We start from the raw sequence: 24,006 nt of genomic DNA, 5'->3' as shown, positions 1-24,006 counted from the left end.
CAGTTGAGCTCAGTGAAGGTAAGGGAGGAAGTGGGAGTGGGATTTAATAGGGCCCTGAGTACTTTAGCTACCACCTGCATCTGAGAAAGGCATGCATTGCATAATTGGCTGCAGCTGGGTTATGTCATATTGTGGTCCTGATGTGGCCTAATCACCAATACATCTGTAGCCTCCATTATTATTATAGTTATAAAGGCTAGTCCATATTTGTACCTGTTGCCTACATATGGACTACAATCAGGCAAAAATGTGATGCAGGTAGTTGTCTATGAAACCATAACACAAAGAAGGACTTTGGGTCTGTGAGATACCGTATCCACACTGCTACACTACAAGCGGAGACTGTGGACTATATAGGCATCCTGGACCGGTTCTCTGGACCGGTTCTCTCCCACAAGATAAACAAGATGACAATATGAGTGGAGGTTGGTCAATATCCTGTTTGTGAGTTTAACAGTTTACTCTACAGAATCAGAGACAGGATGCACTTGTATTGCAAGGCCAGATCCTTTGCAACAGGTTTTGTTTTTGACACATCTGCTTGCATGTGTACTGTAGCCCACATGTTTTAATGTTCTATGTTGATGTGTCTTGAACAATTCGTCACCACACAAAGTTCCCTTACAGGAAATACAAATAATTTGAATTTCAAAAGGAGCTACATTGAGGGCTCCTTTCAAGCAAGCGTGAGTGTGTAGAGAGGGACATCACTTGCGCCCATTCAAATGGCTCTGATTAGGTAGACTCTGTCTACAGCAAACAACCGTCGACTAGTCGTCACTGACGCTTAGATTTAAACCACGCTGTCTAAGATTTCCACAACTAATTAGAAATAACCCCTTGGTTTTTGAACAATATTACTCAAATACGCAAATGGCATTAGTATGAATGTCTACCCTTATTTTAACCAAAAGCGTATTGTAAAAAAGTAGCATACTGTACCTACATTGTTCACAGTTTTGTTGATCCTTTGTCAACAAATGCGAGCTTCAAATAATTTTCAGAAACAAATATATTGTAGGAATGTCACTCATTGAAAAATATAGAAAGTATAGAGGCTAAAATGTGGATAAATAAAATAAATCTGACCATTTTTATAGTTATATGCCTGTAGGCTGTGATAAAGTAGAAGGTATACAATCATGAGGTTATTGGGGGACTGCCCCAATTGATTTAGAAACCAGACTAATAACCTGCTTATACAGCCTGCCCTACTTCATACATCCGAGTTACTTACATTAGGGCCTAGATTCATTATAAACAACTTATGCGTTTGTCAATAAAAAAATAGACGACAAACTCTAGAGATGAGAGAGACTGTCAACTCACGCAATCTTTGCCTTTACGAATAACCTTCCGCAACGTACCGCTGCACAGGTAGGCCAGTAGTCTTATTTTATCCAGCCGAAGTAACGGTCATGTCCTCCACAAGGTTGAATTGGTACCAGACACAGCTTCACATGGCGCAAAGTAGCTATAGCGAAATGTCCATGGGGGAAAAAAGAATTAGAATTGCGAAAAATGACACAATCTGAAGCAAAGAGACATGCGGCGAGACAAGAAGCACTGGCCGCTTGTCAACTTGTTGCGCAGGAATCCGAGGTTGGTTGAGAATACGCCACCGCTGTGTCATTCACGGTTTGGTAAAGCTTTGATCAACGGATTTAAAATAACCTAATCGTGTAACCTTGGTAAATGCGTACTTTATATTTTACGAATGTAGATCCGAATGGCAAATATCGACCTAGGCTGATGAGAGATGGCAAGTAACTAATGATACAACCGAATGCAATTTAAATCTATCTATTTTGTTATATTCCAAGGCAGAACGTAACTGCACCTTTTCACCTTACTGAGTGGTGTAAGTAAATCACATTAGGCCTACCACAGTAGCCTTTTCAAGTAAGGTGTTTATAATTGTTATATGAAGTTGGATTCAGACTTTATATGGTAATACAACTGATAAATCCATGTCTGAGTTGAATAAATTATACATCAATACAATGGCATCATTTTCCTGAGTTGGCCTAAGCCCCCCCAAAATATAGCTGTATTTGGTCTGTTACAGTCAAAGTTATTTTAAATAACACTGCATATTGGTGTTATTTAGCTTGTGCAGGAGGACACTGTGCAAAGATCTGTGGTGCTGAAACCCTGCTACTAGCATTTCCATCCTCTTAAGAAACACCATACCATCACAACCATGACTTTCTTTACTCTCCATCCTGCTGATATTATTTCCTGCACCACCAGTTTCTATATTGTTACTGTATTACTTCTATTCAATGTACTCCTACCAGTACTTATAGGCTAAAATGACTACCAGAACACATGAGTCTCTGATATCCTTGAATCTTTCTGTTGCCACTGAGGATGCACACACTCACACTCACCCCTTGAGCTCTATTAATCATGGAACAACGTCAGGGGTGAATAAAGTCAACGTAGAGGATAGACACGGTTTACACTGTGAATACACAACACCTGCCTGCTGTCTGTGAGCATACTATCACACGTAGAGAAGAAGCTAACATAGACCTTTACTAGTAGTGTAGAAGGTGGATGTTCCACAGCTCTGAGGTTCAAGGAAAGTCACATCAGTAAATGAAGTTGTATCTCAGTTCAAGGAAGTCATTACACAAACCTCCACACTAGGAGAAATCCCACCGTTGTTCCTTATGTTTGCACTGTACATGACGGTTTCTTCAACCCAAAATATGGCTACTACTGGACTAGAGTGCTTTTTAGTCCAGGAATGATCTTAGTCTGGTTCTGAGAAACCGACCTAAGTATTGCCTCACCAAAGAAAGTGAACAGGTAACAGGACTGACTGCCAGTGCAGGTAACAGGGCTGACTGACAGGGCAGGTAACAGGACTGACTGACAGGGCAGGTAACAGGGCTGACTGACAGGGCAGGTAACAGGGCTGACTGACAGGGCAGGTAACAGGGCTGACTGACAGGGCAGGTGGTAACAGGGCTGACTGCCAGTGCAGGTAACAGGACTGACTGACAGGGGCAGGTAACAGGACTGACTGCCAGTGCAGGTAACAGAGCTGACTGACAGGGCAGGTAACAGGGCTGGACTGACAGGGCACGTAACAGAGCTGACTGACAGGGCAGGTAGAGCTGACTGACAGGGCAGGTAACAGGGCTGACTGACAGGGCACCGTAACAGGGCTGACTGACAGGGCACGTAACAGGCTGACTGACCTGGCTGGTATCTTCTGGTTGCAGGGACCATGGGGTCGGTGGTGGTGTCGGTGGTCCCGGCCTGTACCTCGGGCCGCCTGGCAGGGCCTCAGGGCTGGCTGCGTAGATAGTGCATCCTATTAACCCCTGCGCTGTCGGCAACCGCGCCCCCTGTCGCGCAGGGCAAGAGGAGCCTCCGCTGCGTACTACCGTGCCGTACCGCATCCCCACGTCATCCCTGCCATTGAGTCTCTACCCTGCTCCTCCTACTTCCAGGCGCCTGCTGTAAAAGCCATTGCCTCAGCACATCTCCACCCTCTCTCCTCTAGCTAACCCCGCTCACCCCCTCCCAGACCTTACACTCTCCCTCCCCCACTGAGAACACAGGGGATAATCAGATTTCACATTTACACTGAACAAAATCATCCTTGCATAATCTCTCCCCGCTGTTGCAGCAGAATCATCACTTTGTTGCACGCGAGCACCCCTGGATGGAGAGAAGGGACTTGGGGTGGGTATTTAGGAAAATATCCTAACTGTTGGCTGGGCTTGTTCAGCAGCCATTAAGACAAACTACCCATTTGAAAGGTTTTACCAAAAGGTGCAAATGAAGTATGGATGAAGTGGTGATCGATGATGAAAATGTCCTCAAATGTTATGTTCTTTTTTGTACTAAGCCTCAAATTTTACTGAGGAAAGTTTGAGTAAATTGCCTGTTTAGGTCAATGGAGGCGTATGTTACCGGTGTGTATTATGAAATTCTATATAGACAATTTGCATAATAGCCCATAATTATATTATATAAATTATATTATAATTATTTGGGAACACCACCCTCTAGTGGTTATTTTAGCTCATTGCTTTAATACATCCCTGTAAGGGACCAATCAGCAAAATCCCAGGGCCGGTGCTGGTCCTGGAACCGGAGGTTGAGAAACAGTGCCAAGTCAACACACTACTGTTGAACCACAGTATCATATCTTCATATATTTGATCATATTAACAGAAATTTGTCAATTAGTGACATTCAAGTTAATGAAGAAGCATTGACATGCATTTGATAAACAAAATAATTTCAACATATGCAATAGCTATCATTTCGATTGTCCACCTCCAACCCCTTATGACTGAATAAAGCAAGCCAGTCAGACATGACAGATATGATTGTCTCATAAAAAGATTTATTTTTTTCGCCCAAATGTACAAAGGCAAGTTACAGTATTGTATAAAAAAAGAACCGTGGTGGTAATGCACACTTGACATAAACTCCTGAAGGGGAGGATGAAGGAGAAGAGGAGGGAAGGGGTGAGACCACAGGAGACAGGGCTCAACCATAGAAATGAAAACCGTTGTAACCGTTGTAAACATCCTTGCAAGTACCAGTGACTGATACTTTGAGGGTTTTGAGTGACACGAGAGGGCCCGTGAGGAAGGTGAGGAGGGAGACGAGAGGGCCCGTGAGGAGGGAGACAAGATCTGCTAATTTAAGAAGTCGGAAAGAGTGTCTTTGTTCCCAAGGGATAAAGGATGTTTTTATAAGCACCAATTGAGACAACTGAAGAAACTGCCGTTCTGGAGAACAAAAAAACAACTCAATCAAAGAGAAGCTAACAAAGAAAGTCCTCCAAAAATAACAAGACAAAATCAAGAGCTTTTTCCTTTAAGTTGCTGGATAGTAAGTACTTGCTTGTGTGGTTTATCATACCCCCAAGGCAATACGATTCTTATTCAACCTACTACCAAGTCTAAATCGCTGTCCTTTGGAGCAATGCACTGGTCTCTTCCTCCAGTATAGTGGAAAGCCATTCTGCTTGGGACATGTAGAAATGACAATCCACTGGGTGCGTCATACAACATCACAGCGGTCCATATTTCTATTAGATATTAGTTGTACAGGACATCAACACTGTCACATTCAGATATACAGGTCGCAACACCATTCCATTTGTGGACAAGAAACTAGCAACACAATGAGACTTATATGTTAACTGTCCTAGTCCTATAGGACAAGAAACTAGCAACACAATGAGACTAATATGTTAACTGTCCTAGGCCTATAGGACAAGAAACTAGCAACACAATGAGATAATATGTTAACTGTCCTAGTCCTATAGGACAAGAAACTAGCAACACAATGAGACTAATATGTTAACTGTCCTAGTCCTTAACAAGGGGTTACACCACCAAGCTAGCAGGTTCAAGTTAGTGAAATCCAGGTGTATATATGTACTTAATACTGAACTAAATTTAAAATAAAAAAAGCTACTTGACAATCGTGATAATGTTCTGGCCAGCAGTATGTTGACTTCTGGAACATTCCACAGTTTCTTACAGGGCAGACTGTCAACAAGCCTCGTTTGTATAGCGCAAGTACCTCCCTGAAAATAGAAAAAATAAATATACATCTTTGACTTTTAATGACTGGTTTACTTCACTCTCAACGACTCCAGCTCACGCACCATATGAAGCCTTTTCTATACATTGTATAGCGACTACTTTGTGTGAATAGGAAAGGAGTCTTGTTGCAGCGTCTGCATTAGTAGAGGGGAGGACATTGTGTTGTGTTTTAAGTGCTGTATCCCACTACGGAGGCATCATTTCATGGCTACTTGCTTAAAATGGGCAAAAGGTTCAATTAAGCTTCTCAACTCAAGAGTTCATCCATGCTTCAATCCAGACAACATCCCTTAGATCTTCTCCAAAAAGGGTTCTTGAATAAATAAACAGGTAAAGAACAAATCTAAGATCACTGTGACCGTTTTTAAATAACTTTTGATTAACACCCCTCATCTCCAAACTCCTAGTGCCCCACTGGTCTGAGAGATGACACTCCCCTCATCTCCAAAACTCCTAGTGCCCCACTGGTCTGAGAGATGACACTCCCCCTCATCTCCAAAACCCAGTGCCCCACTGGTCTGAGAGACGACACTCCCCCTCATCTCCAAAACCCCTAGTGCCCCACTGGTCTGAGAGACTACACTCCCTCATCTCCAAAACCCCTAGTGCCCCACTGGTCTGACTACACTCCCCCTCATCTTCAAACCCCTTGTGCCCCACTGTCTGACTACACTCCCCCTCATCTCCAAAACCCCTTGTGCCCCACTGGTCTGAGAGATTACACCCCCCTCATCTCCAAAACCAGTGGCAGAGAGAGGGGTTGAATGAGTGAGTGGCAGAGATAGGGGGTTGAATGAGGTGAGTGGCAGAGAGGGGGTTGAATGAGGTGAGTGGCAGAGAGAGGGGTTGAATGAGGTGAGTGGCAGAGAGAGGGTTGAATGAGGTGAGTGGCAGAGATAGGGGGTTGAATGAGGTGAGTGGCAGAGAGAGGGGTTGAATGAGGTGATGTCCCTCTACTGAGGGGAGCCCAGCTGTAATGTGACCATGTAACAGTCTCTGGCAGTTGTCACCTGAAGGGCCACCCAGTGATAGGAGTGCCAGACATTGGCCAGGCTTGGTTGAATCTACTGGGACTCCCCCATTGGCTCAGTGCTGCACTACTGTAACACGGGGGAAGGGTTGCTAAGCCAAGGATATATAGGAGTGAAGCGCTGCCCACACAAGTGGTGTTGCTGATGGGATGGGGTCGCTCTGAGCTAGATGTGCGTGGTTGGTTGTGTGTTGTCTAGCCAGGCATTGCTCCTCCCTGGTTATGCTTTGACTTTACATTGTGCATCCTTCCTCATCCTCTGCAATCAGTTGTTTGATTCTTCCTCCATGGAAATTGACAGGATAACGAGTTGGTCCATTTGCTGTGCCGATTGAAGGACCAGTAAGGTACTGTAGGCTGACAAGTGAAAATGGCCGACCTCTTCAGTAGATGATCCCCAGTGTTCTGAGGTAACAAACAGCTCTACACTTCTGAACAGAAATCATGGTTACAACTGTCCATCAGTCAGTGCAATATTGATCAGAGTGAGCCACGGTATGTGTGTGATTTGGTTGATTCAGTGTATGGAAAGGGTGAAGTGAGACTGGCGTATCAAAAACACATTAAAGGATGGATTGGGAAGTGGGGAGGAATCAAGTTAACTGAAAGAAAAGTCACTCATGCCGTGAAATGAACAATGCAAATGTCAAGAAAACACAAAACATGAACTGTGAGGTGAATGTGTTCCCTTCACACAATAATTATGTCTATCCCTGAAAAGTGAACCAAGAGGTGTTTAGCGAGCAAATGGCTGGTTGAGGGACGAGAAAACAAACCCTTCAACGCCTATATAAGTCTGAGGAGGTTGAGCCTCTCTCCTCAAGGCGTCCTTTCACCACACACAGTAAACCTACTAATGATAATTGTCAGGATATACTGGCACACTGGGTACAACAGGTCAACAACAGCAAGTTCAAACATTTCAACATGATTCACTTGTTTAGTTTTGTCAGTCTTTATTTTAGTTTGACCCCTCCCCCATCATCCCCCAGCCACCCAGCCCCGTTCTGCAAGGGACTAAAAAAAACTATGCAGTCAGAAACCCTTTTCAGCTTTTCAGGCAGTCAATTGGTCTATTTTTGCATGTGTTCGTTCATCAACAGTGCAAAGACCAATAGATATCAGCGGAGGTGTGCACATGGGCAGACAGTGATGGCTTTGAACCTTGGGTGAGGTCAGTCCCAGTCCACGGTGGGGCAGGAGGGAAACGAGGGAAAAGATGCTGCTAGGAGAAAAAAATAATCTGCCGGACATTCAGGCAGAGAACTACAAATATAGAAACACCATTCAACTGATGTCTAAAATGGACTCGGAGCCCAGGGCTTCCTCATGTGAGCCAGTCACATGAATCTTTGCAGGGTGGCGAGGTGTCGGTCACGTCTCCCTGTGGAAATGACACAAGACAGAAAATGGTTGGCTAAATTCAAGTTCAAAACTATGTTCACGACGCGTAGATGACCCAATCTAATGACGACGCGTAGATGACCCAATCTAATGACGACGCGTAGATGACCCAATCTAATGACTAGTATCACTACTATTGTAAATTACAATATTACCTCAAAATGTATAAATGGCAAAAACATTTAAATGCAGCCGTTTTGACCACTGTGACGTCTATGTGAGTGACATTTTACACTTGAATACCAAGCTGAGGAAGCAAATCTAACAGAAGACTCTAGATAAGGTATTCCACATCCAGAAACAAGGCAGAGGTCAGCCACTAGAGGTCAGGGCAGCCTGTGATTACGCTGTCTCTATTACAGTATCACTACTGTGATTCTACCTGCTTAGGACAAACAACTGAACTGAAGGCATAAGAGCTGTTGCTGCTGCATACTGAGGCTGCTCGCTAGCACAGTCGAGCCTTTGTTGAAGTCTTTTCCCAGGGAGCTGTGTATCAGACTGTTGTACAGTACAGTAGTACTAAGTCTTTTCCCAGGGAGCTGTGTATCAGACTGTTGTACAGTACAGTAGTACTACGTCTTTTCCCAGGGAGCTGTGTATCAGACTGTTGTACAGTACAGTAGTACTAAGACTTTTCCCAGGGAGCTGTGTATCAGACTGTTGTACAGTAGTACCAAGTCTTTTCCCGGGGAGCTGTGTATCAGACTGTTACACAGGCCAGTAGTACTAAGTCAGTGCAATTGTAAAGTAAAGCATAATTTATCATATGTAATGAGGCATAGAAGCTACAGGTTGTCAATATACTGCATGTCTACATCTTTTCCCACCATGCTCTCTGTCCATACGGGCACATCTGACCCCAGTATCTATTTGTCTGGCTAATGAGACCGTGATACTTCCATTGGCGTGACCTACTTGTTGTGTGTATGTACTGACGTGTATGTGTAACTGATAGAGACACACACACACTCACATTTTAAAAGTATGTAAATTGTAAAGTATTTAGTCATTGTGGTTGTATGTATCAGACCCCAGTAAGACTGTCTCCATTGGCATCGTCTATGACACAGTTTGGTTAGTGTGTACACAGTACCAAGTATTTGGTGTAATACCGTCCATTTGGTTATTGAACTGCGCTCTGTGTCTGCTAATGTATTTTCTCTTTAAGATCCATTTTATTCTGTTTGTGTGCCTGTCAGTCTGTCTGACTAGGGGCCTTACCGTTTTCATCTCCGTGCCGGGGGGTAGAGGGAGGGGGCTGCGGCTTGCTGACTGGCAACAATAGCTGATGACGAGAGACCTGTGCGAGGCGGAAAATGTATGTGCATCAGTCGGAGAGGGTGAATCAGTCGGGGGAGGGTACATCAGTCGGGGAGGGTACATCAGTCGGGGAGGGTACATCAGTCGGGGAGGGTACATCAGTCGGGGAGGGTACATCAGTCGGGGAGGGTACATCAGTCGGGGAGGGTACATCAGTTGTGTATCAGTAAGAGTTTCCGAAAGCCTTGTCAGTCATAATAGTAAAAGTGGTGATTGGCTGCGACTGACCTGTAGTGTAGGACAGATCATACTGGCCCGAGAGCAGCGGGTATCCCAGGTGGTGATGGGAGGGCATGATGCGCTGGGAGGGCGAGGAGCGTGGCCGCTCCATGTCCCTCTCTCGTTCCCTCTCCCCGCCGCTCCTCTCTCTCCCTGTCCCTCTCATGGGACAGCTTGTCGCCCACCGTGGGGGACTTGCTCTTGTACTGGCTGGCGTGCTGCTGCAGGATGTCCAGGGCCTTGGAGTCCACCGAAGCTGCCTTGCCGCTCACCGTGGGGCTGGCGCGTGACTTGTCACCTCCCCTCGCCTCCTCCTCACCGCCGGCCATCTTGCCACCGTAAGGGGAGAACGGATAGCCCGCAGGCAGGTAGGGGGAACCTAACATGGGGACAGGTCATTGTGTTCATTTGATTCATGGCTTAATATCAAAACATTTGTAGAAAGATTTTTTGGGCAAATGCGCATTCACCCAAGTGGTTCCTTTCTATACCAATAGTTGAGCTGGTGTGGTTACCTGGGTAATTCTGCATCATGACTGTGGGCATGCCTCTGTACCCGGGGTGGCTGGGGTCATAGCCCTGCCCATAAGGGTAACCATGCATATAGGGCATGTAACCCTGGTGCTGCGCCAGGGCTGAGGAGAACTGCATGTGGGCATTGGCGCGAGGGTCTTTGCCCATGGCCCGTTGGTCCTCAGCAGAAGACGTTCTGGGGTCTGTGCTCTCTTTTGGACCAGCGCCATCCTCCTCTTTCGGACCACCACTCTCCTTGGGCCTGTTGGGCCTGTCGTCCTTTCCTTTGCGGTCGCGGTCTCTCTCTCGCTCTCGGTCTCTCTCGTCTTTCCACCGCGGTGGTGGTTGTTGCTGCTCGTCCTCCATCTGGGTCTGCTTGGGGTAGACAGATGGTGTGAATGAGTTAAGTCAGGGATACCTCTCTAAAACAACTCCACAACTCTAGAAGGGCTACAAGTGATCAAAACATGATCTAAAATGAGCATCAATCACCACATTACACTGCAATCATTAACATAATAAAATATGTACAAATAGAATATAAGAACACACGTAAGTATGAAAAATAATAGGGCACGTTTTTTTTTTTTTACCTGTCTGTACCACATGGCTTGCTCTATCCCTGCTCTGGAGTCTAGGCTTGGCTTGGAGTCCTCCTTCCCATGGTGCCCCCCTTCACTCAGCTTCATCTTCAGCCCTTCGGCCTGCTGGGACTTAGATACCTCTCCTTTCAGGCTTGTGGCGGAGGCCTTGGAGGGCTCCGATGGAGAGTCTCTGGTCTTACCCTGGTTCTGTTGGGTCTTGTTGGCCAGGCTGTCCGTCTTTCCAGGGGCCTTGGAGAGAGTGGGCGGCCCCAAGGCCTTCTGCTTCCACTCCTCCTTCATGGAGGCCTCGCGTTCCTTCATGGCCGCCGCGTCAGAGCTCTTCTTCTCCGCCACCGCCGCCCGGTGCTGCTCAGAGATCACCTGGCGCTGGCGCTCCTCGTACTGGTGCCGGTAGGCCGGGTTGGTGTTGAGCAGGTGGTTGTGGTAGGCCTGGTCCGGGTGGTAGGCGTACGGGGGAACGTAGGAGTACTGGTTGTAATAGAGAGGCTGCATGTACATGTTGGAGCGCTGTTGGATAACTGACTGCTGCTGCTGCTGCTGCTGCTGTTGTTGTTGATGATGATGATGATGTTGTTGACTGGAGGCGTTCATCTCGGGTTTGCGATCTTCGTGAGGCTCCACTTTGACCTTGTCTTCCACATTCTCCTGTTCGTCCTCACGCTTCACTTTCAATGCCGGACTTTCGGTGTGCGGCATGCCTGGATTGGCGGCACCGGGGCTCGGGCAGGTGTAGTTGGGCGAGTAGTAGGCCTCATAGCCGGCATAGTACGGAGACTCCTTGTTGGGCGCCTGGCTGGGAAACAAGGCTTTCTTTGCTCCTTCTCTGATACCTTGGTCCTCCACCTTGATCTTCACCCCTCCACAAGTCTGCCCCTCGCCGTCCTCCCCTGCGTCCGAGATGTCCGAGTACGCCGGGCTGTTGGTCTTGACCGAGGAGTTGTCGGCGGCTCCGCCACCATTCTGGGTGACCACGTGGAGGGGCGTGAGTGGCTGAGGCATTCCCGAGCCCTCTATCCGGCTGGCCACCCCTATGGACAGACTGGGGGTGTTGTCGGTGAAGCTGTAGATCTTATCCGCCTCTGCCTTAATGCTGGCAAGACGGCTCTGGTGGGGGTCCGAGGAGCCGTTAAGTAGCCCGTCACCTTTTCCTGGCTCTGAGGACTCAGAGTAGGGACTCTTGCCCTCTTCTGGTTTCCCCCCTTTCCCCGGAGGCTTGGGGCTCTCTGCCTCCTTCCTGCTGTCTCTCTTCTTCTTCTCCTTCTTCTTCTTTTCTTTTGAGGCACTGGAAGCAGGGTTCAGCGGCAGGGTTCAGCGTGGCAGGGTCTCCCATCGCGGCGGGGGGTTTGGTGGGCTGGGTGCCCTTCATCTGGGGGCTTTTGGGGATGCCCTGTATCATAGGCGGGATCCCTAGAGAAGCATTGGGGTTGCCCCCGGCAGGGAAAGAGGCGGCCTGTAGGGAGTAGAGCTGCTGGGAAGCTACGCTCCCTGGGGGTACAGGCCGGGACGATGACTTCATGTTCTTCTGAGATAGTTTGTCGGTCTTGGACTTTTTCTGGGACTTGGACTTTTCCATGCCGTCGTTGCTGGCCTCGTCGGTGAGACAGGGTCCGTCGTCACAGCCTTCCATTGGTATGCCGCTTGCTTCAGGGTCAGCGTCGCCACCTTTCTTTTACTCTGTTTGGAACCAAACTTGCCCGGGGAAGGAGACGGACTCTGGCAGTCAAAGCCCCTTCCTTTGGGGGTGACAGACCGTGCGGGAGACAGGCAGCCTTTGTGAGAACTGGAGGCCCCGTTGCAGTTCCCGGCTCAGGATGAAGCGTGGAGTCCTCCCCGTACTCACTGTCCCCATCCAGGTCCAGCTTGATGTCGTCGTCGTCGTTGTGTGCGCGTGCCTGGTGGTACTTGAGGCCGTTGATGTGCTTGTACTTCTTGTTGCAGCCGGGGTGCGGGCAGTCGATGAGGACCGGCGAGGGACAGTTGCGGTCGAGTGTCGGGGGCTGGGGCTCAGTTTTAATTGAGGGGATAGGGGGAAGGACAGGGGGAAGCGCCCCTCCTACTCCGCTGTTGGAGTTGGTGCGCATGCGCTTGTTGCCTTTGGTGTCCTCAGAGCTGGAGTTGGGCTCCATGTCTGAGGCAGGTTTGGACTTGCGCTTGCTGGCCGATGAGGGGCTGGCCTTGACGTCCTCTGTGTTGCTGTTGGGTGGCGTGCGGCGCTCCGACGACGTCTGGCTGCCCCGCCGGCCCTTACTGTTGTTGTTGGCGGCACGTGTCTTGCTGGTGCCGCTGCCCTTGTTGTCCGACGAGTTGCTGTTCTCGTTGACGGGTGTGTTGCTGTTGGTCTCATCCTCTTGCCCCGGCCCCGGCCATTCCTCATCTCCAAGTCACTGGTGGGAGACTCACAGAACCTGAGGGGACAAGAGGACGTAGATGTTAGCAAATTACATTACGCATGCCTACATTACGCATGCCAAAAACAAACGTAATTTAAAAAGGTTGACTGATAAATGTAGGCAGAATACAAATTACACTAAATAGCTAGGTTTCTATCCAATCTGCATAACACAATATGTGCATTTTCCACCAGAGATGGGTTTCCATCAAATGAACTTGTTGTGGATAAAAGGCTGTGTGTGATGACATAGTGCACATAAACATATATTTTGTCACAAAACCTATTGGTTTTAGAGCAGGGTGCCCACTCTGATCTTGGCACGTGCACTTTACCCAACAGCTGGCCGATACAGTGTGGGTAGGCTACATGCCTTATGAGATTATTATGGAGAAGAGCAATATTATTTGTATTTGTCAAATGGCAGCAAAGCATCGATCATCATGTCACCAGAATAAGACCCTCTATATTTATTAGAAAGGAGCATCAAGCTCATCACTGTGCACTTTCACCACCCTGTGAAGTTCGTCATAACTTATTTCATCTGTAGCCTAATAAACTGCATGCTTTCCTGAGTCGTAGTGGGAGGACCACACAACATACGTTTATTTCAATATGATGGTTAATTACATCAATATTTGCGCATAAAAGGCGTTTCGACCTCCATTTCTCACATAATCAATTTCCCCGACACAAAAAGATCCCACCATGTCAAACAAAATAGTCTGTCACCATTTAAAAAATTGTATCGGCATATCCTGTTTCCATCAGCCCAGCTGTGACTGTTTTCATGCATCAGTTAATTCATTCACATGAAATGGTTGGAAGGAAACCTGGTTAATGATTTGCTGAAATTCTACATTTCTAGATAAGACAGCAATAAACTGTGTCTGTATATCAGCAAGCTTTACACACAACTTATGGGGTGGAATTCCTTTTCTGTCTTTTGTTTTGTCCAAATAAAGAGTGAACATTAGTTGCAGAAGGAAGAGGGTGAACATCTACACTATATACACACAAAAGGTATGTGGAAACCCCTTTAAATGAGTGGATTTGGCTATTTCCTCCAAACCCGTTGCTGACAGGTGTGTAACATCGAGCACACAGCCATGCAATCTCAGGAAAGCATGCAATCTCCATAGACAAAAATTGTCAGTAGAATGGCCTTACTGAAGAGCTCAGTGATTATCAATGTGGCACCGTCATGGGATACCAAGTCAGTTCGTCAAATTTCTGCCCTGCTAAAGCTACCCCGGTCAACTGTAAGTGCTGTTATTGTGAAGTGGAAACGTTTAGAAGCAACAACGGCTAAGCCGTGAACTGGTAGGCCACACAAGTTCACAGAACAGGGCTGCCAAGTGCTGAAGTGCATAAAAATCATCTGTCCTCTGTTGCAACACTCACTAACAAGTTCCAAACTGCCTTGATGCAACGTCAGCACAAGTACGGTTCGTCGGGAGCTTCATGAAATGGGTTTCCACACAAGCCTAAGATCAACATGCGCAATGGCAACCGTCGGCTGGAGTGGTATAAAGCTTGCCGCCATTGGACTCCGGAGCAATGGAAATGCGCTCTCTGGAGTGATGAATAACGCATCACCATCTGGCAGTCCAACGGACAAATCTGGGTTTGGCGGATGCCAGGAGAACGCTACCTGTGCCCCAATGCATAGTGCCAACTGTAAAGCAACAGCATACAATGACAGCTTGGGGAAGGCCCTTTTCTGTTTCAGCATGACAATGCTCCTGTGCACAAAGCGAGGTCCATACAGAAATGGTTTGTCGATTGGTGTGGAAGAACTTGACTGGCCTACACAGAGCCCTGACCTTAACCCCATCGACCACCTTTGGGATGAATTGGAATGCTACCGCGAGCCAGGCCTAATCGCCCAACATCAGTGCCAGACTTCACTAATGCTTGTGGCTGAATGGAAGCAAGTCCCCGCAGCATTGTTCCAACATCTAGTGGAAAGCTTTTATAGCAGCAACGGGGGGGGACCAACTCTTAATGCCCATGATTTTGGAATGATATGTTCGACGAGCAGGTGTCCACATACTTTTGGTCATGCAGTGTACCTACCTGCCTGGTAAATCATAAGTAGCATAATTCACATCCCTAAAATAGAGTTGGGCCCCCATGTCTCTATGATAATAATGTAATTATCCCAGCAGTGAAGGTTAACAGTCCGTGACAAAGACACCAGGGCCTGGGATGACTCATAACTTCCCCCTCCAATCACTCCAAACTATTTCACCAGCAGCAGGGGATGAGAGTAAATCCGTAGGCCCTCGGAGATTGAGGAATTCAGACTCATTAGTCATTACTCATCGTGGAGCTGGAGAGCCTGCGGATTTGGTTTCCTGAAAGTTTGTTGAGCTGTTACTTTGCTGAGAGCCTTCAATCAAACTATCACAGTAAGCCCAGCTACAATGCAATTCTGAAAGCCAGTCTGTCACTGTTTTGAGAGTGACTCAAGTTGGCCGTGGATGTGCAGCGCTTGAGTGGTATGGTCTATCAAAAAATGTAAGCTAAACTCTCTGCGGTAGTTAAATGAGATGGGGACTCCAGGAATGAAGATATCTCGTGTAGGAAAAAAAAGAGCATGAGAAAATGAGCCAGTGCTGAGACAATGCTGCTGATAGGCGGTGTGGTCCCACCACGACAGTGGAGAATGTGATACAGTGTTGGGAAAAGCTATTAGCTCAATAATTGGATCCGGCAATCTGGCTTGTTGGAGGATTCTATTTCTATCACTTCCTCTCGGGACGTCAGCAGTTTGCAGAATGTATCTCCGAGCCCAAGTTAAAAGACTACAGTGGATAGACAAGCACTGCTGGCCCCCTAGAGACAGAGGTGAGGACTAATATCCAACAGCTAGCGTGATATAGATGGCAGATTGGTAGATTCCTATCGGAGTTCCCTCTTTATGCAAGGAAAGGTGAGAAACCGAGTGCTGGAAGGGTAAATGATTTTTTTAAATGGAGTATCTGATGTTTGATGGTCCCTGGTAATGCTCTTATTTGACATCAAACACTACTAACTACAGGACTTATGATACTGTGTAAAGATTACAGGCCAGCGACCATTTTTCAAATACAATTCAGTATACGGAAGCCTAACGTCAATACCTTATTTCAAAATGTTCAGTTGAATCCAGTTAATGAAAGACAAAGTACCAAAATGTGAACCGTCTGGAATAACAGTGGAGATAATGTATGGAGACGTGCTTACCTGAGAGGTGCCCAATCATGTCGAGTACAGTCCAACAGGGTGATAATGTATGGAGACGTGCTTACCTGGGAGGTGCCCAATCATGTCGAGTACAGTCCAACAGGGTGATAATGTATGGAGACGTGCTTACCTGGGAGGTGCCCAATCATGTTGAGTACAGTCCAACAGGGTGATAATGAATGAAGACGTGCTTACCTGGGAGGTGCCCAATCATGTTGAGTACAGTCCAACAGGGTGATAATGAATGAAGACGTGCTTACCTGGGAGGTGCCCAATCATGTTGAGTACAGTCCAACAGGGTGATAATGAATGAAGATGTGCTTACCTGGGAGGTGCCCAATCATGTTGAGTACAGTCCAACAGGGTGATAATGAATGAAGACGTGCTTACCTGGGAGGTGCCCAATCATGTTGAGTACAGTCCAACAGGGTGATAATGAATGAAGACGTGCTTACCTGGGAGGTGCCCAATCATGTCGAGTACAGTCCAACAGGGTGATAATGTATGGAGACGTGCTTACCTGGGAGGTGCCCAATCATGTCGAGTACAGTCCAACAGGGTGATAATGTATGGAGACGTGCTTACCTGGGAGGTGCCCAATCATGTCGAGTACAGTCCAACAGGGTGATAATGTATGGAGACGTGCTTACCTGGGAGGTGCCCAATCATGTCGAGTACAGTCCAACAGGGTGATAATGTATGGAGACGTGCTTACCTGGGAGGTGCCCAATCATGTCGAGTACAGTCCAACAGGGTGCCGACGTAGCTCTTGTTCCTCCAGGTCACATTCACCACCAGCATACCTGTGGGAAAAGAACACAAGTCTTAATTAGTCATTCATAAGAGTAACGAGACTACTATACATCATCTGGATTAATGATCTCACATTCACACCATAGTGCCAAGACAGAATTTAACAGTTGCTCCATCATTAAGAATGACCTCACGTTGTATTCTTCAATTAACCGGGGCCACCTCAACTAACCGGGGCCACCTCAACTAACCGGGGCTTCCGCAACAGCTCCCATTTAAATAGATCAGACAGGGGTTCCTGGGCATACACTCAAAGCAGAACCCCTATTATAATGTTGTCAGTTCTCCATTACTGCTGTCTATTATAATGTTGTCGGTTCTACATTACTGCTGTCTATTATAATGTTGTCAGTTCTCCATTACTGCTGTCTATTATAATGTTGTCAGTTCTCCATTACTGCTGTCTATTATAATGTTGTCAGTTCTCCATTACTGCTGTCTATTATAATGTTGTCAGTTCTCCATTACTGCTGTCTATTATAATGTTGTCAGTTCTACATTACTGCTGTCTATTATAATGTTGTCAGTTCTCCATTACTGCTGTCTATTATAATGTTGTCAGTTCTCCATTACTGCTGTCTATTATAATGTTGTCAGTTCTCCATTACTGCTGTCTATTATAATGTTGTCAGTTCTCCATTACTGCTGTCTATTATAATGTTGTCAGTTCTCCATTACTGCTGTCTATTATAATGTTGTCAGTTCTCCATTACTGCTGTCTATTATAATGTTGTCAGTTCTCCATTACTGCTGTCTATTATAATGTTGTCAGTTCTCCATTACTGCTGTCTATTATAATGTTGTCAGTTCTCCATTACTGCTGTCTATTATAATGTTGTCGGTTCTACATTACTGTTGTCTATTATAATGTTGTCAGTTCTCCATTACTGCTGTCTATTATAATGTTGTCAGTTCTACATTACTGCTGTCTATTATAATGTTGACAGTTCTCCATTACTGCTGTCTATTATAATGTTGTCAGTTCTCCATTACTGCTGTCTATTATAATGTTGTCAGTTCTCCATTACTGCTGTCTATTATAATGTTGTCAGTTCTCCATTACTGCTGTCTATTATAATGTTGTCAGTTCTCCATTACTGCTGTCTATTATAATGTTGTCAGTTCTCCATTACTGCTGTCTATTATAATGTTGTCAGTTCTCCATTACTGCTGTCTATTATAATGTTGTCAGTTCTCCATTACTGCTGTCTATTATAATGTTGTCAGTTCTACATTACTGCTGTCTATTATAATGTTGACAGTTCTCCATTACTGCTGTCTATTATAATGTTGTCAGTTCTCCATTACTGCTGTCTATTATAATGTTGTCAGTTCTCCATTACTGTTGTCTATTATAATGTTGTCAGTTCTCCATTACTGTCGTCAGTTCTCCATTACTGCTGTCTATTATAATGTTGTCAGTTCTATTATAATGTTATTATAATGTTGTCAGTTCTCCATTACTGTCGTCAGTTCTCCATTACTGCTGTCTATTATAATGTTGTCAGTTCTCCATTACTGTTGTCTATTATAATGTTGTCAGTTCTCCATTACTGTCGTCAGTTCTCCATTACTGCTGTCTATTATAATGTTGTCAGTTCTCCATTACTGCTGTGTATTATAATGTTGTCAGTCCTCCATTACTGCTGTCTATTATAATGTTGTCAGTTCTACATTACTGCTGTCTATTATAATGTTGTCAGTTCTACATTACTGCTGTCTATTATAATGTTGTCAGTTCTCCATTACTGCTGTCTATTATAATGTTGTCAGTTCTCCATTACTGTCGTCAGTTCTCCATTACTGTTGTCTATTATAATGTTGACAGTTCTCCATTACTGTCGTCAGTTCTCCATTACTGTTGTCTATTATAATAATATATGCCATTTAGCAGACGCTTTTATCCAAAGCGACTTACAGTCATGTGTGCATACATTCTACGTATGGGTGGTCCCGGGAATCGAACCCACTACCCTGGCGTTATGTTGTCAGTTCTCCATTACTGCTGTCTATTATAATGTTGTCAGTTCTCCATTCCTGTTGTCTATTATAATGTTGTCAGTTCTCCATTACTGTCGTCTATTATAATGTTGTCAGTTCTCCATTACTGCTGTCTATTATAATGTTGTCAGTTCTCCATTACTGCTGTCTATTATAATGTTGTCAGTTCTCCATTACTGCTGTCTATTATAATGTTGTAGGTTCTATATGACCACTGTCTATTATAATGTTGTAGGTTCTATATGACCACTGTCTATTATAATGTTGTAGGTTCTATATGACCGACGTCTATTATAATGTTGTAGGTTCTATATGACCGACGTCTATTATAATGTTGTAGGTTCTATATGACCACTGTCTATTATAATGTTGTAGGTTCTATATGACCACTGTCTATTATAATGTTGTAGGTTCTAGATATCTCAAAGTGCTGTACAGAAACCCAGCCAAAACCCCAAACAGCAAACAATGGAAAAGCAAAAAACTCTAGAAAGGCCAAAACCTAGGAAGAAAACCTGACCACTGTCTATTATAATGTTGTAGGTTCTATATGACCACTGTCTATTATAATGTTGTAGGTTCTATATGACCACTGTCTATTATAATGTTGTAGGTTCTATATGACCACTGTCTATTATAATGTTGTAGGTTCTATATGACCACTGTCTATTATAATGTTGTAGGTTCTATATGACCACTGTCTATTATAATGTTGTAGGTTCTATATGACCACTGTCTATTATAATGTTGTAGGTTCTATATGACCACTGTCTATTATAATGTTGTAGGTTCTATATGACCACTGTCTATTATAATGTTGTAGGTTCTATATGACCACTGTCTATTATAATGTTGTAGGTTCTATATGACCACTGTCTATTATAATGTTGTAGGTTCTATATGACCACTGTCTATTATAATGTTGTAGGTTCTATATGACCACTATCGGTAGCACCGATAGTTTTCTTATTTGTATGTAAAATTATTTTCTGTCCTCCGTTTTGACTTTGCTACCAAGCATCAGACTTCCCAGTGAGAAAAAGATGGTGCTACTACAGGGAAAAACACATATGAGGCCTTTGCTTTAGTGATGTGGCTCTGTAGTCCATAACTTTGTTACTCGTCAATGACCACACATAAAATAAAAACATAACTGTTTAAGGCTGATCATAATATGATCTAAAGCTGATGAGAATTTATGACAGGTGATCATTTTTTTTAGTTGGCAAATTCAATAATAAAAACACCTACAAAAAAAGCATAGGGTTGCAGACGACAGCAAGTTGTCTCCCGGTTTAAAAACAGCCTAGATGTATTACCCCATAGCCCACCGCCCGGTGACCTCAGGATGCCGTCTCAGCACTGCAGTAGAAACTAGAGTCTGCAGTGAAGTAACTTGTCTAATAGCACAAGAATGCTGGCTGGCAGCTTCCATTCCTGCACGTATTTTATTAGCTCAGGAAACCTCCCCCCTCTCCCTTTCCTGTGTCGAACCCTCTCCCCTCCATCTAACCTAGCGCAGGTCTAGTCTGTCTTTCTACTGCAGGACTGCCTCTGGCACTGAAAGTGGTTGCCAGTTGGTGAGCGTATAAGGCATTTCTACATACGTTTACAGGAACCTGGTGACACTTGGCCACTGGCCCCGTCCTACTCCAGTCCAGATGGTAAACACTAGTGCTCACCCCCAGCCCTCGCTCTTTCAACTGGCACCAACTGGAAAGCATTGTGATGGGCCGGCCAGGCCATTGAGTTTGGCCTTGCGTGACGTGACGTTAGAGGGCTTATCCAGCACCTTTATCACCCTGCCCCCACCCTCTCGACAGACAAGCTAATGCAAAATGATACTGGCAGCCAATACTGTCTGAATAGGAAAAAGCAACTGAACAGCTATGTTGTCTTTGGCATTTTGTCAGCATTTAACTCACTCAGTGACTGTTGTGCTCCAATATTGGCAGAATGTGTATGCGCATGTTAATACATATTAAAAGCAACAAAAAATGTTGATCGAAATACTATCTGCTAAACTGTACAGCTAATCAGGTTAGGAGAGGGGTTTATTGTAGCCGTGTTGGTGTACATATGTCAACATAACTTAATAATCACCAATGTACTCCTTGCCAAAATCCCAATATCAGGACATAACAAATGAAGCAGATCATTTCAACCGTTCAGAAGGCAGTTAAACGGACAGGCTGAAGGTGTTTGTAGCTGATTATCGGGAAGACGTGTGTTTGTGGTCTCTCAGTGTCGTCTCTGGACTTGTTCGCAGTAAAGGGACCAGACTGGGTCAGTTAAAAAAACAAGGCCAACCCTTTCAAATGCGAGTTCAGTGGGGGAAGCAGGCAGAGACACCAGTGGTCCACCCTCCCCCTTCTCCCCCTCCCCACCTCACTCCCCCCTTTCCATCAACCTCATTAGGGTCGCCTGAGCCAAGTGATTGAAACCAACATTAATGAGAACGATTGGCCTGTATTTCACCTCTCATTTCCACTGAGCAACAAATAGTGTCCCTGTCCCTAAACCCTCCACCACTGGACTCCTTGGTTCTTGTACACTACTAATGGATAAGACTCTAATGACAGAGAATATCAGTCAGGAGGTTGCTCCTGGATGCATGGGTCAGCGGCTCCCAGGTCCCCACTGACATGTTTCATTAGGTTACTGGGAGCTCTATAATCAGCTCCCCTGCAGCTGGTCAAGCCTGCTGGCCACAGGGACACGGCCGACCTTTGAACCTCTACTACTCAACACGCCTTTAACCGCTTCTCAGCATTCTCCGTCTCCGACTGCGACTATGAAGGTTTAAAGCTAATCGAAGTTCTTTAGGTACCTCAGATTTCTCCTGCTCCACATGGATCAAAATGGCTTTGGCCTTCACTCTGACCATTCCAATCAAAGGGGCATTCTGATATTTCAACCTCTCCCTCACCGAATCTAATAACTACACGTTTCAAGCAGACCGTCACAGTCCCTGTGGCCAAGAAAACGAAGGTAACATGCCTAAATGACTAAGCACTCACATCGGTGGCCATGAAGTGCTTCGAAAGGCTGGTCATAGCTCACAGTACCATCATCCCGGAAACCCAAGACCCGCTCCAATTCACATACCGTCCCAACCGCTCCACAGATGACGCAATCTCAAACGCACTCCACACTGCCCTTTCCCACCTGGACAAAAGGAACACCTATGTGAGAATGCTGTTCATAGACTACAGCCCAGCGTTCAACACCATAGTGCCCTCTAATCTCATCACTAAACTAAGGACCCTGGGACAAAAACACCTCCCTCTGCAACTGGATCCTGAACTTCCTGATGGGCCGTCCACAGTTTTGTAAGGGTAGGCAACACCACATCTGCCACGCTGATCCTCAACATGGGGTGCATGCTTAGTCCCCTCCTGTACTCCCTGCTCACCCACGACTGCGTGGCCAAACACGACTCCAACAACATCATTAAGTTGGCTGACGATAACTGTGATAGGCCTGATCACAGACAACGATTAGACAGCCTGTAGGCAGGAGGTCAGAGACCTGGCAGTGTGTATTCAGGACAACAACCTCTCATCTCAATGTGAGCAAGACAAAGGAGCAGATTGTGGACTACAGGAAAAGGAGAGCCAAAAAGGCCCCCATTGACATTGTGGTAGTGGAGCGGGTCGATAGTTAAGTTCCTTGGTGTCCACATGACCAACAAACTATCGTAGTCCAAACACACCAAAACAGTTGTGAAGAGGGCACGACAAAGCCTTTCTCCCCCTCAGGAGACTGAAAAGATTTGGCATGGGTCCCCAGATCCTCAAGAAGTTCAACAGCTGAACCATCGAGAGCATCCTGACTGGTTGCATCCCCGCCTGGTATGGCAACTGCTCGGCATACCGCTAAGACGCTACAGAGGGTAACTGATTATTTTATTTACACCCCCCACCACCTTTATTTTTACAATGCTCCTTCTCGCTGTTTATTATCTATGCATAGTCACTTTCACTAACCTGTACCCTCACAAATTGACTTGGTACCGGTACCCCCTGTATACATCACTGCTGGGGCGGCAGGGTAGCCTAGTGGTTAGAGCATTGGACTAGTGAGCAGAAGGTTGCCAGTTCAAACCCCCAAGCCGACAAGGTACAAATCTGTCGTTCTGCCCCTGAACAGGAATTTAAACCCACTGTTCCTAGGCCGTCATTGAAAATAAGAATTTGTTCTTAACTGACTTGCCTGGTTAAATACAAGTAAAAATAAAAATACAGCCTTGTTATGGTTATTTTATTGTGTTACTTTTTATTCGTTGTAAATCTTACTTAAGTCTATTTCCTGAACTGCAGGTTAAGGGCTTGTAAGAAAGCATTTCACGTAAGCTCCTCACTGGTTGTATTCGGGGCATGTGACAAATCAAATTGGATTTCATTTGATATGCAGTTGAACAACAAACTGGTCACACCGCCACTTGTTTAGCCCCTTTAAGGTTCAGAGCTAATATGAGTTTGTTACAATCTCATTAACTGCTACAAATGCAGCTAAGCCAAATTATCGATCATTGCATCATGTCACTGAAGTAAGAGAAGGTTGAACACATGTCAATCATTCACCAAACGGTTTTATTTAATGTTTAGGTTTAGAGAAAAGGTTCTGTAAATTACTTTAATAATCCTGCAAAAAGCACGGAGAAAAAGCTCAATCGTTCATATGCGCCGTACAATCAGCTGAGGTAATTATCACTGTGCACACACACAGCGAGCGACTGATGTAAATATGCCTGCTAATAAGGTTTGTAAACCTCTACGTGTCCCTGTGGGGGTTAAAGTACTTTGCTCACACCAGCCATGTTGCCATGACAGCCTGGTTCATCAAGGGACCGTGGAGATAAGAGGGAACTGAGAAAAATGGTGTGGA

General features: G+C 45.5%; 1 pseudogene; it reads right to left on the bottom strand.

Annotated features, from left to right (window-relative positions):
• Nucleotides 1–7,856: 7,856 nt before the first annotated feature.
• Nucleotides 7,857–24,006, bottom strand: part of LOC124035499 — a 92,536-nt pseudogene continuing 76,386 nt past the window's right edge.

The sequence above is a fragment of the Oncorhynchus gorbuscha genome, linkage group LG05 (assembly GCF_021184085.1).
Source record: "Oncorhynchus gorbuscha isolate QuinsamMale2020 ecotype Even-year linkage group LG05, OgorEven_v1.0, whole genome shotgun sequence".
NCBI classification, from domain to species: Eukaryota; Metazoa; Chordata; class Actinopteri; order Salmoniformes; family Salmonidae; genus Oncorhynchus; species Oncorhynchus gorbuscha.
Note: the sequence above shows the minus strand (reverse complement) of the source record. Positions and strands in the feature narration are given on the sequence as shown.